This window comes from Uloborus diversus, chromosome 1, assembly GCF_026930045.1.
Source record: "Uloborus diversus isolate 005 chromosome 1, Udiv.v.3.1, whole genome shotgun sequence".
Lineage (NCBI taxonomy): Eukaryota > Metazoa > Arthropoda > Arachnida > Araneae > Uloboridae > Uloborus > Uloborus diversus.
Genome location: NC_072731.1, coordinates 139,505,970 through 139,511,969, shown reverse-complemented (window position 1 = coordinate 139,511,969; position 6,000 = coordinate 139,505,970). Strand labels below are relative to the sequence as shown.

The 6,000-nt window shown below is 34.4% G+C and overlaps 1 protein-coding gene across 1 annotated transcript in view; it reads left to right on the top strand.

The window, feature by feature from the left end:
- Positions 1-1,910: 1,910 nt before the first annotated feature.
- LOC129232473 (helicase domino-like) overlaps positions 1,911-6,000 on the top strand; it is a 295,627-nt gene continuing 291,537 nt past the window's right edge. Inside the window, exon 1 of the mRNA XM_054866621.1 lies at positions 1,911-2,034. The gene's annotated coding sequence lies outside the window, so the exon portion shown is untranslated. The remainder of the gene's footprint in view (positions 2,035-6,000) is intronic.

The window sequence follows — 6,000 nt, the reverse complement described above, 5'->3', positions numbered from 1 at the left end:
TTATTTTCCTAGTTTCAAAAAAGTTTTATTCATTATTCAGTAAGTATATGAATTGGAAAGCACAACTTTCAGTCAGAATCTGTACTAAATAAGCTTTATGATATGGCACTGCACATTTCTAATAAAGCTAGTATCTATTTCATTAAGTATGGTACTTTTTTTATGTCAAGGTGTATTGTTTTTAAATTTCAGTCAGTATTTAGTCAGTATTTTATAAATTTTGGTCAGTAAAGTCAGTATTTTTAGCCCTCTAAACAATTGGACTTATGCCCTTTCTGACATAATCGATTCAAGTGGAATTGCATGTTTTTGAAAAATATGAAGCTAAAATGCATTTTTGACTACTAATTTGCATATTTAGTTCAATTATAAAGATCAAATCTGAGAAATTTAATAAGTGGCCGATTGGGCCACTTATAAAATTTCTCAGACTTGATCTTTATAATCATGTTCACTTTTCTATGCAGGCAAAAAACACTTGTGTTGTTTTCAGTGCAATCTTTCTTAGTTCTCCTTAAAAGCAAGCAGCTTTCTTAGTTCTCCTAAGTGCAGAAAATCTCAAGGACCATGACTGGAGTGCTTGATTAAAAGCAATTTGGGGTATGGGGGAGATGTTTGCCTACCTTGTTACCATTCCTAAACTTGGAAAAAGTTAACACAGGAGTTACCTAAAATCAGTGCTCACTTCTTTTATATTGTCAAATTTACCTGGAACCGTAGTTTACCAGATTAGATTTATCCCAAACTGTTGAGCTAATTGGAGCTTTACTGCAGCAATATATATTAACTTACTGATCATGGTGGCTTTGTTTAAGGTAGCTACCTATATAATTTTTTAAATACTTTTTTCTGCTAAAGGCTTCAATAATTGGCTTAAATATACAGTCAATTCGCAATGATTCCAAGTCTGATAACTTGAATATTGCTATAACTCAAAGTTTTTATCAAGTCCAGACCCCTTTGTCTTCAATTCCATGCTAATTATTCTCAATATTTCGAAGTTAACTTCCTTTTACTTGAAGTTTTTTCAAGGATGGCTCAAAATTTATTTTCAAAGAACGGAAAAAAAAAAAGAAAGAAAGAAAGAAACAAGTGACTATGAGAGAAAATTATTTCACCTTCACTTGCAATTCCTGCACAGTAGACATCTAAAGCAAGAAGAGCACCTGTTGAGCCAATGTGCGATAAAGGAGTTACACGTGCAGAAATAAGTTAACTTGTTTTCTTTTGTTGTACTGTACTGTTTACACTTTGACATGTTGCTGAACTACGAATTTGCTTTTAAGCTGTCAAGTCAACTGATTGTACCTTTATTTAAAGGCTGACCTAAGTTAAGATGCGTTTCCCTTCATTCTTTAAATAGATCATTTGCTGTAAGTTCCTGAGAGACAGAATGAGTTTTCTTTACTATTAAAGATGTCTTAGCAAATATACTCTGTCAATGATATTAAAAGAAATAGAGTAACTTCTAAAGTGGTAGAATCCATGAATTTGAATTAGAACGAATGAAGGTGTTTATCGGTTCCTTTAGATTTGAGTTATTGTGAATTGACTATATATATATTGAAAAAAATTGTAGGACTACAAACAAAGCACCTGTACCTCAAAGGGTTAAGCTTCCTCTGATTTACAGAACTTGAATTAGCAACACTGTTCTGTTACTTTTTATAATTTTGATAAAACTATTGAAGTTGTTAAAAATTTTCATGTTACTTAGCACATTATGAAAATTAAATGTTTCTTTCTAACGATATTCGTTCTGTTGCAGGTTCATCTAATGATCATTGTCAATCATCGAAAACTATAACAAGTAGTATTTCTAGTCATAATCTGTGTACTTCACGTGTTCTTTTTTCGCCGTCTTCATCTGTAAAATTAATTGATTCATCTCATATAACTTCCCAAACTACTGTAACAAAGAGTGTTAAGCAACCTGTTGTAACTCATAAACAGTCATCAAAACATAATTCCATATCAACAGTTTATGATTCTCAAATTGGTTCTCAAGAAGAGATAGTAGAAAGAGCTAAGCAAGTATGTACTTTCTGTATTTTTTTTTTAAAGATAGTTTTTGAATGGAATAAGTGATAAGTTATGTTTGGTATTTTAATTTGGTTACTCTTTACCTCAGTAATTACAACTTACTGGCTTACTGAATTTTCTATCCCCCCCCCCCCCCCAGCGGCGGCTCGTGCCTTGAAAAAGTGAGGGATCATGGGTGAACCCAGATCATGGGTGAACCCCCCTCCCCTGTTTTTGAAAGGAAAATAATTTTTTTTTCAACAAATATTTTTGAAATAGTAAAACTTTCTAAAATAACTATTTGTGTTAAATAAAACTAAATTCATTGCAAACACAGGACAACCTAACAAAATAGTTTAACTATTAAGTAAATCACGAAAGGTATTAATATCACGTTTATGTCCGTGGTTGCCGGCAGGGTGGTGTCTTTTCACCCTCTGACTTTCAAAAAGAAAATTTGACTAGTCAATAGGGAAAAGCTACAAAATACATCTCGAAAACAGTACGCTCCCCCCCCCCCCCCTGGCTTTTCAAAATGAATAAACAAATTTTAAAAAGAAAGATTAATCTTACATTTTTAATATGATATTATTTTAAGTCTTTTAATAACTAATTATTTTGAGTGAGTAAAATTAATTTTATTTTAAGCAAGGCCAAATTACAAAAGTGCAAAAATATTGCGATCAGATATAATATGTAAAAATTATAAATTAATTAACTTTAACAAATATGAAAGAATATCTCTGTATTCGCTTTAAAATAAATGAAACAAAACAGATAAACTAATTTAAAAAAAACTAAAAATAAATAAATTAAACTAATTTTTAAAAAAATCTTAGTGATTTACATGCAGGTGTATCCTTTTGCATATGAATCTGCCGGTGCCCAGAGCCAGATTCAGAATTCCTATGCAGACAAAAAAAAAAAAAACTTTATTTTCTTCAAGTTATTGATAACTTGTCACATTTTCTTTAAAACTACATGAGCAGTAATGTAAAATAGGGAATAATTTTAGTGTAACTATGGGAAGACATTTTTCTAACAAACAAAATAATATTGAAATGACATGTGCATACACGTACATGCAACACAACACACAACAGTGACGCAACTAGAAAACAATTTTTAAGGGGGGGAGGGAGGAGGCTACAATAGGGAAAAAATCTCATCAATTTAATTGACTTGATAAGCTCATCAAATATCTCAAATTTGAAACTTGTAGTTTTAAAAACACAATTTTAGACAGTATTTGGTGATGTTAGGGGAAAGAACCGTACAGGGGACTCCGCAGAAATTTGTAGAAATTGAAGCCTTAAAATGCGGTTGTAGGTCATATTCATTGACGTTAGGCTAAGAAATGGAGCTCCGTGACTCTCCCCGATCATTTTTTTTTTTTTTTTTTTTGAAAGCTAAATTGAAATCCATTCCCCCCTCCAAATTTTTTGAAATTGCAGTTCCAAAAACTTAATGGTTGACAAATTTGAAGATTTTTACGGGAAGGGGTTCTGGAGCTCTATCCTGGATTTTTTTAAAAAAGAATGAAATCCTAAAATCGGCCTGTAGAAAAAAAAATCTTCGTATGATTCGCGGCGGTGGATAATACGATGGGAAAAAAATGCAGTTTTTAATTAACATAATTTTTGCAACTAAATTTAAAATGTGAAAAAAATAATTTTTAAGGTATTTTCAAAACAAATGTAGAAATAATCTAAAAATGATTAATTCTTAGGGGTCAGATTTTTCCGGCTTTTTCTGTAGGCTTTTAAAACCTTTCCTCGTTTTTGTGCTTCTTTCAAGCCTTATTTTTTTAAAAAATTTGAAAAAAAAAAAGTGATTTTTTAAAATTTTTGGTCCTTGATTTCTTATTTGTTCTATTTTTTCCCCTTGACTCTTCATCCTCCGCGATATTTCCCAAAAACGTACGTTTTGGAATCATGCCAACGACGTCAAACATGTGCTGCGCCAAAAGTTGCATGCCTCGTTTGAGATTTTCAATCTTTTTGCAACCTGCAAGTATCACGGGAAAGGGGAGTGCCCAGCCCCGCCAAAAAAAAACCAAACTTCAGCAGCCAACAGAAGCAAATCCACCGCCAAAGACGAAAAAAAATAAAAGCGACCAAGAACAAGATTATTGACAGAACAAGTTGGGGTTTTTTGGGCCCATGAAGACCCCCAGAGTTGATTTTTGGTACACTCAATCTCTAGTGGCTCCTGACGCCGTAAATAAAAATACAATCTCCTGGACATCAGGGGAAGGAGGTATTCTTTGCTAATAATAAAGCTGAAAGTCTCTCTGTCCGGAGGATGTCTGGATGTCTGTGACGCGCATAGCACCAAGACTGTTCGGCCGATTTTCATGAACCGACTATCATAAATTACGAAATTGTCATAATATGTAACCGTAACATGGGCACAAGCCAATTGGCGAGATACGAAATTATCATAACGTGGAACTGTAACGTCGGTACAAGCCAATTGGCGAGAAAATTCACCATAAATTATTTGTAAATATCCAGGCAAACCAAAAGACCTTTAATTTTTCTATTACGGGCGAAGCCGTGCGGGTGCCACTAGTAAAGTTATAAAGTCGCTGTTGAAAAAAGTTTTCTCTTTGACAGGGCTACAGCCCAGGCGAAAAAAGGAATCAAGCTGAAATTTCGTACACACATTCCTTGTGCCCTACTGATGTGCCATTTGACCCCCTCACCTTCCCCCCTCGTTTTTTCCCCCCAAATTGTACCTTCCTGGGGTTCTATCACAGCCCCCGGTGGGCTATAGTAATGATTTTTTGTATACATATTCTTGGGGGGCCATTAAGTACATATCCAAAAATTCAACCCCCAGGGACATCATGAGCCAGAGTATTTGAAGTTTGTAAATGTCTAATTTTCCCTAAATTCTTATGTACTTACTCTCAGCTCATAGGGTTTGTTTATCTCGGACTGCATTTGCAAGGTTAGAACAGATCTAACAGTTATTCCAAAGTTAGGAAATGAAATTCAATCAAGACTAAAACATATCCAACAGTTGCAACTAGACGTTAAATCGCGGATATCACAAATTTGTCACAGCGACTGCGCATGCGCGCAGACTTAGCTCATTGGGCTTTTTGTTTTCAGATTCTATGTTGTTTGTTTATACTTAAGCAGAGAAACAAATTAATGAATGAGATAAGAATGCTGTTTCCCCCCCCCCCCCAAGTTTTGCCGATACGAAATTTCCTTACCCCTGTTTTTCAGTTTTTATATACGAGGCGTGTTTTTAAAGTAAGTTCCGTTTTTATATAAAAAAGGAACGAGTACAGATAGAGCTAAGTAATTTAGTGTACAAAAATCTACCACCCTTACGCTATTTTTCGACATTGCTCCCGTGATTTTCCAAGCATTTGTCATAGCGTGGTACAGGTTTTTGTATACCTATTCGTACAAAGTTACCGCCCGTTTAGTCAACCATGAGGACTTTCAGGGCTTTGGCTGGGGCGTTTTTGAACATCCTCTGGTGTGCCCTCGCCTCGCTCGCAGCATTTTTCATTTGTTTCGGCATCTAAAGTCTTTCCAAGGCGGTCTGTGGCACAACAGCAATAATGAGCTCAGAGAACATGTTATCCCATGGCTGACTACACAGGTGGCAATTTTCTATGAATAGGTATACAAAAACCTGTACCACGCTATGACAAATGTTTGGAAAATCACGGGAGCAATGTCAAAAAATAGCGTAAGGATGGTAGATTTTTGTGCAATAAATTTCTTTGCTCTATCTGTACTCGTTCTTTTTTTATATCAAAACGGAACTTACTTTAAAAATACGCCTCGTATTTATGGAGGGAAGAAATTTTAAACGTCGGCACGAAACTAGGGTTAAACCATTACAATATTTTACGTGACAAATTATATGAAACTGTACGCATATGAATACGGCACACTTTATTGTAACTTTTTTATTAAAAGCGAAAAATAGCACTTTTTTATTGGCTTGCTT